We start from the raw sequence: 11,707 nt of genomic DNA on the forward strand, positions 1-11,707 counted from the left end.
TCCAGATTAATTTTAGTAATCAAAGACCAATCAAAGATATACTTTGCACAGGAATTTATTCAGACCATGTTTCTTTTTTTAGTAAAATCTCTGAAATTATTTATTTAAAGATTAAAACTGAGCATTATTGGACAACCAATCCAAAGTTCCACTCTGCTTAATATTTAATAGTTTCCAAGGCAGGGAACTTTTAAAATATATTTTAACAGTGAGGAGGGCCAAATGAATAATGTAATCCTTAGTGCTGGTCATAACAGTGACGTTACTTGAATAAAACTTTCCTATAGCTTCTCTGTAATAAATTGAATGATGATACAAAGCTAGGAAGACTGGCTGACATACCAGAACACTGTGCTGCCATTCAGCAAGACCTTGACAGCCTGGAGAGGTGAGCAGAGGGGAATTCTTTAAGGTTCATCAAGGGCTAGTGTAGGATCCTACACCTGGGAAGGAATATCCACACATTAGTGCAGGTTAGGCACTACCTGCTGAAAAAGAGCCACGCAGAGAAGGACCTAGGTATTGTGGTGGACAACAAGTTGGCTATGAACCAGCAGTGTGCTCATATGGACAAGAAGGTTAGTAGTATCTTGGGATGCATTAAAAAGAGCATGGCCAGCAGATGAAGGGAGGTGATCTTCCCCCATTGCTCTGGTGAAGCCTCAGTTAGACTACCAGGTCCTGTTCTGGACTCCTCAGTTCAAAAAAAGAGAGAACTTCTAGAGAGAATCCAAGAGGGGGCCACAAAGATGAAAAGAGGCCTGGAGCATCTCCCACATGAGGAAAGGTTGAGACTTGGGACTCTTCATTACAGAGAATGGAAGACTGAGGGGATCTCATCACTGTTTGTAAATATTTAAAGTGTGGGACTCGTGTGGTGGAAGTGGATTCTTTTTGTTGGTGTGCAGCAGAACAAGGGACAATAGGCAGAAACTAGAAACACAGGAAGTTCCATACCAACACAAGGAAAAACTTCTTTACTGCGTGATGATAACAGAGCTCTGGAGCAGTCTGCCCACAGAAGTTGTGGAGTTTCCTTCTTTGGATATATTTAAGATCCACCTGGACACTTTCCTGTGCAACCTACTACAGGGAACCTGCTTTTGCAGATGGGCTGGATGTGTTATCTCCTGAGGTACCTTCCAACCCATATGATTCTATGAGTCTGTGTAGTTAGAGACAGAGATATCTAGAGGCAGGATTATATCATTATTTGAGTGCATCCACTCAATTATTTAGACACAGATTATTTAGACATCTATGAATCCTTGCCCACTAGAACAGCTATCTTGTGCCACATAAGGTGTCAGTGTAAGGATATATGCCATTTATCAACAGTACTGCTGCGTGATGAAGTATCGATGATGGTTGTTGCACACATGGCACAGAAATATAACAGTTATAAAAGTTTGTGCCAATATTTTATACTGAAGTTCAACATCTTAAAAAAAAAAAAAAAAAAAAAAAAAAAACTTAAAATTTTGAAAAAATTAAGGGTTTCTAATAACCGGTGACTAAGCAATTAATGTATGCATATGTTGCAGATGCATACAACATAAATTCATATTGCATATACCTCAAGTGAATCTGGAAGACTATATTTGTAGAGTATGGAATTGTTTACAAAAACTTAGGGCTAGAAGGCTTAAGAGGAAATTTTTCTATATCATACATATTTAGCAAAGTTTCCAAGAAAACAAAGGAAAATTAATACACAATAGCCATTTCATGTAGCAAATGGAATGTGTACAAATGCAAAGAATATCTTATATTTTCTTGTAAAATTAGTCTCTGATATCCTGTTATAATATTTATCCCTCTAAATAATTCAAAAAAGACAACACACTGAATGGAGTTATAGACGAACTGTAAAAATACAGTACTTTGGAAGATAATATGGTTCTTAACTTCATCAGAAGGAATCCATTGAAGAACAAATTCCTTACAGATGGAGAAGCATGTGTGTTCTAGGAGGATAATGCTGCCTATGTTCAAACCAGTCTTCTCTGTCTTTTCCTTGATACTTCAAAAAGAAATTTAAGGGAAAGCAATCATAACTCTCAGATTCAATTGGTATATTTCTATAAGAAAACAATGGCAAAATCTGAAAAGGAAATTAGGTATTCTGTGAATGAGGAATACAGTTACCTGCTGAATTGCAGCCAGTAGAAAAAAAGAAAATACATTTTCTTTTAAGAAGGAAATATCCTCTACATTCAACAGCTTTTATCTAACTGCTACAGTTTGGTAACTGCATAGCTGTACTGAACACAAAACAAAAACAAACAAATAAATAGAATGTTTAGAATGTTTAAAAGTTGCATCTTGAATAGTTCTGACTTTGGTTTGTCCACCAATGAGAACACTAATTACAGATACCTGCAAGTCATCTTTTTCTGTTCTTGGTTATCTCAGTGAAGGAATTGACTCTGTGAAATGCCTACATATCCTGTTTCATATAAAGGTGTAGTATGTCAGAATTTTTCTGGGTCTCAGTGGGATGAAGCTGTAGATTAACCTTCTTCATAAAAGTTCATGTGATGCTTTGCTTTCTATTTGTGGCTAAAACAATTTAGCCTGATACTTCTGTTTGAATATCTAAACAAATACATAAATAAACATATATATTTTAAAGGACAAAAATAGTTGAACTATTTTTACAGCTATCTATTGTAAATGAATTCATGGAAGGGTATATAATGACCATATTTTATTATTATCTACTCAATTTGGAATTCATGGATAATATTTGTTTCCTATTTCAATAAGACAAAATTTCAAAGAAAGAGCTAATCCACAGACCTGATCTAAGCTCTGCCTGAGAGCTAATGCACAGGGCTGATCTAAGCTGATCTACCTTGCAATTAAGGGTCACATTTCTCACTAATTAATCAGTTGTACTTCTCAAATACTGAATCTATTTTGTTATCCCAACCTGATGTTGTTTCCTTGCTAATAAATATAGTAGTATTGAGACCTATGCTTTTTATGATAATTTCACTGTTTTTATAGTCTTTATGAAATTTGAACAAATCAAGATGAAACAGATTTGTTATAGTCCTTTAGCCAATATATTCATTCTGTTTATTGAAATGGATAGGGAAATGAACATACTTAAAATATACAGTGATATCAGTTCAGTATGAGCAGACAAGAAGTACAGATCATTATCTGCACATTTTATCAGTATAGATGAAGAGTATGAATCCAGACTCCTAATTAAATATGCTTATTTTTAAGTATGCAGAAATCTTACTCTATCTCTGATTGATATCAGTGTCTAAGCAGTACATGGGAAAGAATGAAATATGATTTAACATGCAAGACTAAAAAGATTTAATATATCACAAGAGAGAAAATGTAAAACCAAATTATAAAGAGATGGTATTTTGTACTGTAAATGTCCAGTGTGTACACGGTAAAGAACATTTGGATGAGTAAGCTAATTGAAACAGCTGAATTTGCAGAAAACAGTAATGACATATGACATAATGATAATGATAATGACATAAACTAGAAGAAAGATATGTTGTTTATTTGAAAGAGAAACCTGGCAAGATGAGAGCTAATGTAAGCACAATGATCATAAAAACTTAGTCAGTAAAGTGATTATTCCTTCACAGTGATCAAAGTGCATCTTACAGTGATTTGCTTTTATTTTAATAATCACTGTTGTTATTCTGTTTTCCTGTCTCTCATTCTATCCCCACTACTATAAAAGGAAAAGAAACCTTAGAACTGTTATTTGTAAAGACTTTTATTTGTTTATTTGTTTACTCTATGATTTCTTGCAACTATCAATGCATCTATCTTTGGAACTTTTTACATATTGCATTTTATCTTTCCATACAACTCATGGTTTTGTAAGTTAATATGGAGAGACAAGGACAGAAAGAGACAACACCATGAAAGAAAAAGAGTTGTTAGTGTAAAGGTATGTAAACTATAAACCATATATAGTACCCTCATCTCTATAAGGATTCTCCAGTATGAACAGAAAGATCTGAGGACAGAAACATGAACTTTGTACTATAGGCATCAGCCTTCTCAAATGCTGGAGCCTGGTTAATCCATTGCATGGTTTGTAGTGGTATTGCTGGATAATACAAAGTTGACAGGCATGCAACACAAATATCTAAACAGTAAAAATAGTGAAAAATACTGAGGAATCATCCAAGGCATATATTAAAAACAAACTCTTAGAACGGGTTTTGAAGTCCCTAAAACTTGTATACTTAAAAAAAATAAAATAAAATAAAATAAAATTAAAAACTATCTGTTTTTGTTCCTACAAAGTTTGTTTTATTAAGTCCTTTTACCATCACAGCTGCAGAAGTACAAGGAAATTAAAAATAATCCATGTTATAACTAGGACAGTTTAGGTTGGCAGCAGTATCCAGAGAACATATACTCCAAATCCTGTCAAAATAGGTCTAATAAAATTAAGTTTCTCAGGGTTGCATCCAGTCAAGTCTTGAATATATCTAAGGATGGACACACCACTGTCTGTTCCTGGACAACCTATACCACTTCTTGTTCACATTAATTATTTCCCATATTCCAGCTTGCACCTCCTGCTTCTTGTTCCATTGATATTTCTCTCTCCCAACTTCTTTACGCTAACTTATCAAGACCTATGATTTTTCTTCAAAATTGATAGAATCTACATTGTAATTGAGCTTTGAATATACAGTAACATAGGATCAATATCATGCAGTTATCACTGATACTTGTGGTAGTTCGTGTAACAGACATTTGCTCAAGTTACATTCAATATGACGAAAATGTGCATCACTGAATACTTGTGCTATAACTTTCTCACCTGTTATGTTTCTAGTGGTGTGTAGCTGTCTGCTGCACTTTGTAGTATTGCTCTTAACTTGTCACATAATATTTAGGAATTTCAGCTCTGCATGGTTAATGTCACTGACAGTTCAGGTTTCTCTACCTCTCTGCTTGTCATATTATCTTCAAACCATCAATTGCACAAATGTCATCTATTTCTGCTCTTCTTCACTGACTCACCACAACCTCTATTTCATGATCCTTGTATGCCTAAATTTCACATATGGCGTGTGTTTCTTTTTACTATGCGCTGCGTGTTCACAGAATAAAAGAGCCTTAGATATAAACTGGATTACTTTGTATGGTTCTTCTGTTAATGCTGTCTCACACATCCCTCGATAGCTGTACATTATCTCCATATGTACAGCTCCTTTTTGTAAATTTTCTTGCTGCTTTCGTATCAGTATAAAACACTTTTATTTTTTCTTCCTCCCCTCCCCCCCCTCCCCCCCCCCCGTTGCAGATTAGGATATTTTACAAAAGGGCTTCAAGACATTTTTTGAATTACAAACATTATAACTTTAAAGAGTGGTCACTCAAATATTAAGCTCATACTCGGCCTTGTGAACTGGTCTTCTATCTAAACTCTGCTTTGTATATTTATAATATCTATATATATATAATTTATGTTTTAGATTTATATTTTATATTTTACATTTTGATGCTGTGCACTTCTCTTATACCAAAGTACAACTTGTATACTATTACAACTCCTTTATTTGCTAATCAAAGGCAGCATACCCTGGTGTTTTGTGCAACACCAAGGACATCTCACCCAGCACTACTGATGATCTGTTGATCATCAATTGATACAGCAAGTATAGCCTAAATTTGTAAATTTGAAATTAAGAAACAACAAAAATATAAGTATGAACTATCAGAATCTTAATTACTAGTTCTGAATCTTAGTAGAAATAAAATTTAGACAGGCTTCTGATTTTTATTTATTGATAATCACTGTATTTGAAATTTTTTTAGTAGTCATATAGCAAATTTTCAGTTTAACAGGCATTACTGGATATTCACCTATTTCAGAAATGTAAAATATTCCTGAATCCCTAATTCCATCATTCAAAAATTTTACTGAAGTCAGTATATCAATATAAAGTCAATATATAGTCAATGTATAATATCTTTGTAGAGAAAGATATAGAAGAAAAGGTGTCATGGTTTTATGATTTTTGGTTATTGGTATTCCACATCACAACATCATGTAGTGCACTGAGAGTTAAGATGTTAATGCTCCAGTTCCAAGTACCTGTCTGGAAGAGAAGAAGAACTACATTCCCCGGGGGACTTTGCGGTCACAGAGAGGAAATATAACTCTTGGCAAGGTCACCGGATGCACTCTTTTTCATCTGCTCTTCTTCATTGGCTCTTCTTTGTCTCCCTGCTGTTCAATTGGACTGCACATCTCACCTCAGCGTTATGATGAGGCCTATCCACCTTTTGGACATTCTCTCATTATATTTGATTTATTAGCTTCAATTCTAATTATATTGTTTTATGGTGTGTTATCTTGCATTCTGATACTATATTTAGTAAATTAGTTTATTTCTCCTCAGATCATTTTTGGAGTCCTCTGTTTGCCTTTTTTCTGGAGGAACAGATTTTGCGAAATCCCTCCGCCCCACTAATCCCCTAAAATGTTGACAAAAGGGAAGCAACTAGGGAGAATGGATGAGTCTATTTATAGCAATCACGAGAATCTACAGGCACAGAGGATGTTCTGATGGATATGAACTTTTTTCATTCTAAAAAAATTGTCCCTCATCATTTCCTGATAAGCAAGAGAATTCTTCATGGTGAGATGAAACTGAGCAATAAGATCTGTCAAGCCACATATTTTTGTCAATGTGCATCTTGGACAGTGACACCTGGGCTTAAGCACTGTCAGTTCACATCTGCCCAGTGGTTCACTGCTTAAGAAAATTTGAACTGCTCAGTGCACTGTTGTGTCTGAGACTGTATCCGTACTTCTTCTATACACAGGAAAATAAAATAAAATAAAAATAGTAATAATAAAAAACTGACCACCTTCTTTATCTTTTTTAAGCAAATTGAATATTGAGAATTAAGCAGATGACTAGTCTCATGAAGAAAACTAATAACATTCTTTTTTTAAGTATTTGTTTTACTTAACTATATACCTCAACTGTTCTGTGGCCACAGTGATTGCAAAGCTTTTAGATGCTTTTCCACAGAAAATCTAATCTTTGATATCAACTGACACATTTTTATGTAATATATTTATATGTATAGAATATATATGGTAAAACAAACAAACAAAACAACAACAACCAGAACAACAAACCCCTCCACTGTCAATGTACTCAGCGGACACCTAGTCAAAATAGAGGGATCTAGTGAGTTATTCAGCTCACTGCTAGTTCATGTACTGACATCTACACATGATCTTTACTGTCTAGAACAGTGTTTTAGCAACACTATAATCACATTATAGCTTTTGTTTTCCTGACCAATAAATTCACAGAAAAGATATTATATAAAAAAAAATGAAGTCATTACATCTATTCTATCACATGGTTGCAGTAGTTGTAATACTACACAAATGTTCACCTTCACAGCTTCATCTTTTCTCTGGTATTCTGTGTTACTGATGTCTGCCTCCTTAAATTTATTGCAATTCATTTTAATTTTTTTTTTTCCTTCTTTTTTTTTTCCCCCCCCTCAGGTATAGAATCCTAATCATCCATGAACCATCTTAAAATTTTGTCAGTTTTGAGTTCAATTTAGGGGCTTTTATGGCCTAGAGAGGAAAAACATGCATGAAAACACACTCAGTGCACTCAGTTAAGAATTCCTCTTTACATTTATAGAATAACTGGAGAGAAAGCTACTGCGCAGGTATAATTTAAAATGCACAGTTGCTCTTTTCTTGGAACCCTTGGGGCAAAATAAATAAATGAATAAATAAAAATAAAGATTTCAAATGAAGAAAGGCTTGCCTATATAAAATATAGTTTTAAGTACCACATTTTGATAACTGAGGAGTACATGATAAACCTTTGGGCCTAATACACCTTGTGCTTGCTTGCTTCTAATTCACTGACACATACTTATCAGTTATAATCACTGATAATCACTTATCAGTTATATCACTGGATTTTTGCCACTTTATTCATCATGTTATCTTAGATTGATTTAGTTGTTCCTTTCAATCTCAGCTATCCTATAATTCTGTGAAATGCATTCTTAAGTTCACTGAAATGAATGTGTTAAATTAAATACGATAATTTAGTTCTGTGTTAGTTTTAATGAACAAAATCCTTCCTTTGCTTCCTAAAGTTTGTCAAGATTTCTGTTATCTCCTTTCTTCCAGAAGTGTTCCATATCATTTTTCACAAAATCTCATCACACCACTATAAAAAAAAAAAAAAAAGGCTAACTTTCGCCTTCTGAACTTGTCCTTTGCTCATTCTTTGCTTTCCTTTTTAGTCACCCTCAAAACAACGACTACTAAAGTTTAGATAATGAACATAAAATGCAATGATTACATGAAATGCAATCACCAAAGCATTAAAATGATTAAGGCAATTGTTAAGTAGTTTTATGAGACTTTTAAATTATATGCTAGTTTTCAAGTATTTTTAGTAAAGAACAAAGAAACCACTTATTGTGTCATGTATATAAGTTATACATCCTTACATGTTGCAATAAAAAATGTTGATCTCTGGGAAAACCATTTATTCTAAACTTTTATCACTTTGAATCTTTCATATTGATGTTCTAACTTATTTATGGTACTACAGTTTTGTCAGTGAAGTGGTACAAAGGTTCAAATCAGTTCACTATCATTCAGCTAAACACTTTGGAGACATAGATGCAATCACAAAGTCTAATACAGGATCAAAACTCCTTTACTGTATCTTTCTTCTCACGGCTACATACAGATTCCTGCTGGTTTTCTTATTATCCACTTAGACTAAACTACAGTAAGCATCTTTCTTCTCCCTTAGTGAGAGTTAATAACCTACTGTGTATGTGAATAGGTGCATGGAGCTTGCCTTTCATGAGGTTTGTTAGCAAGGAATTGCAGGAAAGTATTTAGTTTCTTGAAGAAAAGCAGTAAGTATAAGGAAATTGGAAGATAATTCTTGTAAAACCACATACAGGCTACTTCAAGCTTTTATCACTGATTTTTCTTTGATAATAGCTAATGAACAGTAAGCAAGAAAAACATTTGAATGTGAGAAAAAGAACCATTTGCACTTATGAGGCACCTTTTTGAAAACCTAACGTGGACAGGGCCTAAATATAAGAAATCATATCAAGGTACGTAATCAGATCTTTGGAGAGTTTGGGTTATTTTCTTGAAGGTATCAAAGTCAGTATGCTGCTGTTAACAATTCAGAATTGTAGTGATAAATCTTAGCACCCAGAATTTATCTCCCATTCCTGTTTTCCCATTCAGTGAGAGGCAGAAAATCTTTCTGCAACAGCATTAAAAAGCAAACAAACAAACATACACTTTTAATTGTTTTCAGTGGAAACAGTTTACTATTGCTTTATGTATCAACTGTAGAAATCTCTACAACTGATGTAACAGAAGTGCACCAGACTTAAATGTAGTCTCGAATCATGAGCATTCTAGAGTCCCACAGGTTCACTTTTATTTCACTATCATTCACTAAAAAAGTAAATAAGTAAATAAATAAATAAATTTCCTGCTTGTTTCCCTTAAGTCGCTCAGATGATATCACATATAAACACTTGAACCATGTTTTTAAAGAATATTCAGTAAAACAATTATGCTTATCAAACATACCCACATTTTCCCATTGCTGGTTCTGAGCTCTGAGAAAATTCTGAGTGAAGTACTCTTAAATATATTCATTAGGTATAATAATAATAATGTGCCTGCAGAATTTGCTGCTGCTGAAATGTGGGAAATGCTGCCAGTAAACTGACAAGCAAGATCAGAATTTCAAAAACTGCAATAAATAAGAAAAAAAAAAAAAAGCTAAAAAAAAACCCTAAAATCTTATTAGAGGAAATTCCAATATTCCTTGTTTGAGTAATAGTAATAATGTGGTAAAATACAGCAGAAGAAACTGTTACTTAAAAGTTCTGCAAACAAACAAACAAAAAGAAAACCTGAGCACAGTAAAATCTGAACAAGAATCAGAATTCCCTGTTATTGTAAGAGAAAATATTAGGAAAATAATTAGTAAAGCAAATGAAATTATTCTGTTTTATTCTAATTAACATAGAGTAGGAATGGCTATTCCTCTCCACTCAATCAAAATATTTGAATCCAAATAAACAGAGTTCCTCTGCCCTGCTCTGAACTTTCTCAGCTGTGTCCCTGGAAGTGGTCACAGAGCAGATCCTCCTGGAAACTATAGAAAGCAAATTGGTAATCGGTGAGGTACAACATGGCTTCACTAAGAACAAATAGTTCCTGAAAAAATTTGGTGGCTTTCAAGTTGAGATTTACAGTCTATACTATATTTTATATAAAATATATATGTATATATGTAATAGATGTATAGATATATATACAGGTATATATATATGCAATATATAGGTGTATATCTAATATATTGTACACATTGATACTGTAAATATATTTATATAATATAAATATTATACACATATAATACTGTAAATGTATTTACAGTATTGATGCATAAAAGAAGAACCACTTACATTATCTTCCTGGACAATGCATTTCACACTCTCCTGAACAACATCCTTGTGTCTAAAATGAAGGGACATGTATTTGACAGATGGAAAATATGGTGGATAAGGTATTTTCTGGATGATCTTACTCCAAGTGAAGAAATTAAACAAATAATTTGGTCAAATTTTAAATGAGAATCTTAAATTAAAATTAGAGAAGGTAAGAAACTGTATGGAGAGGAGTGAGTAAAGAAAGGTGGAATACTCTTAAGACCAGATTGTCAACAAATATTAATATCATATAACTGACATATCAAGTAATGTAGATCTGGGTAAAATTGATCTAGTTTATGGTCTACAGTGACTATGTTACCTTTTGTATAAGAAGATCTCTTGAGAGAACGAGGTGGTAGTGAAAAGCAAGTTTACACATGATGCACACTTGGAGACACACACATATTTTAGCTTGGTATCTTAATGTTCTTTATATACTGTCCAGTGTTTCACAGTAAACTGAATATTGATATTACATCTCAAAAATCAGAGTAATAATTTACAGTAAATTATCACAGTAAGTTCTTTTTCAGACTTTTGTTGTCAGAACATTCACTGTAATTAAAAATAGTAAGAAACATTTTTTATTTAACTTGTTAATGAATAGGGTATACAACTGCAGAATAGATTAGTAAGATACCATCTTTGAAATATATTAAACAGGGATAGCTGAGTAATGATATTTTTGTTGTTGTACAGACTGTTAAAGGTGATTATGAAAATCTTTGCAAGCATGTAAGCTCTGAAAGTAATGCCTCCTATTTTATTATGTTGGTTCACAACATCAGAGGCAGATGTTGGTGGTATAGCAGTAGAGATTGAACCTTCCCACTAATATTCCATTAAATTTTGTTGCCAGATGGAAGAAAAGGGGAAGTCTGACAAAGTGGCATCTGACATGGACGTACATATGAACATAATTGAATTCCTCCATGCAAAAAAAGTGGCACCCACTGACATTCATCAACACTCAGTGAACTTTTATGGAGACCTTGCAGTGGATACTAGCTGGGTGAGGTGGTGGATAGTATGTTACAGCAGTGGCAACAGTGACAGTGGGTCGTCTTTTCTGGTGCAGGTTTTTATGAATGTGGCATGCAAGCTTTTTCTTGTTCATCACTGGAAGAAAATACATAGCTAATGTGGTGACTTAGTTGCAAAA

The sequence above is a fragment of the Tetrao urogallus genome (genome assembly GCF_951394365.1).
Source record: "Tetrao urogallus genome assembly, chromosome: 1".
Lineage (NCBI taxonomy): Eukaryota > Metazoa > Chordata > Aves > Galliformes > Phasianidae > Tetrao > Tetrao urogallus.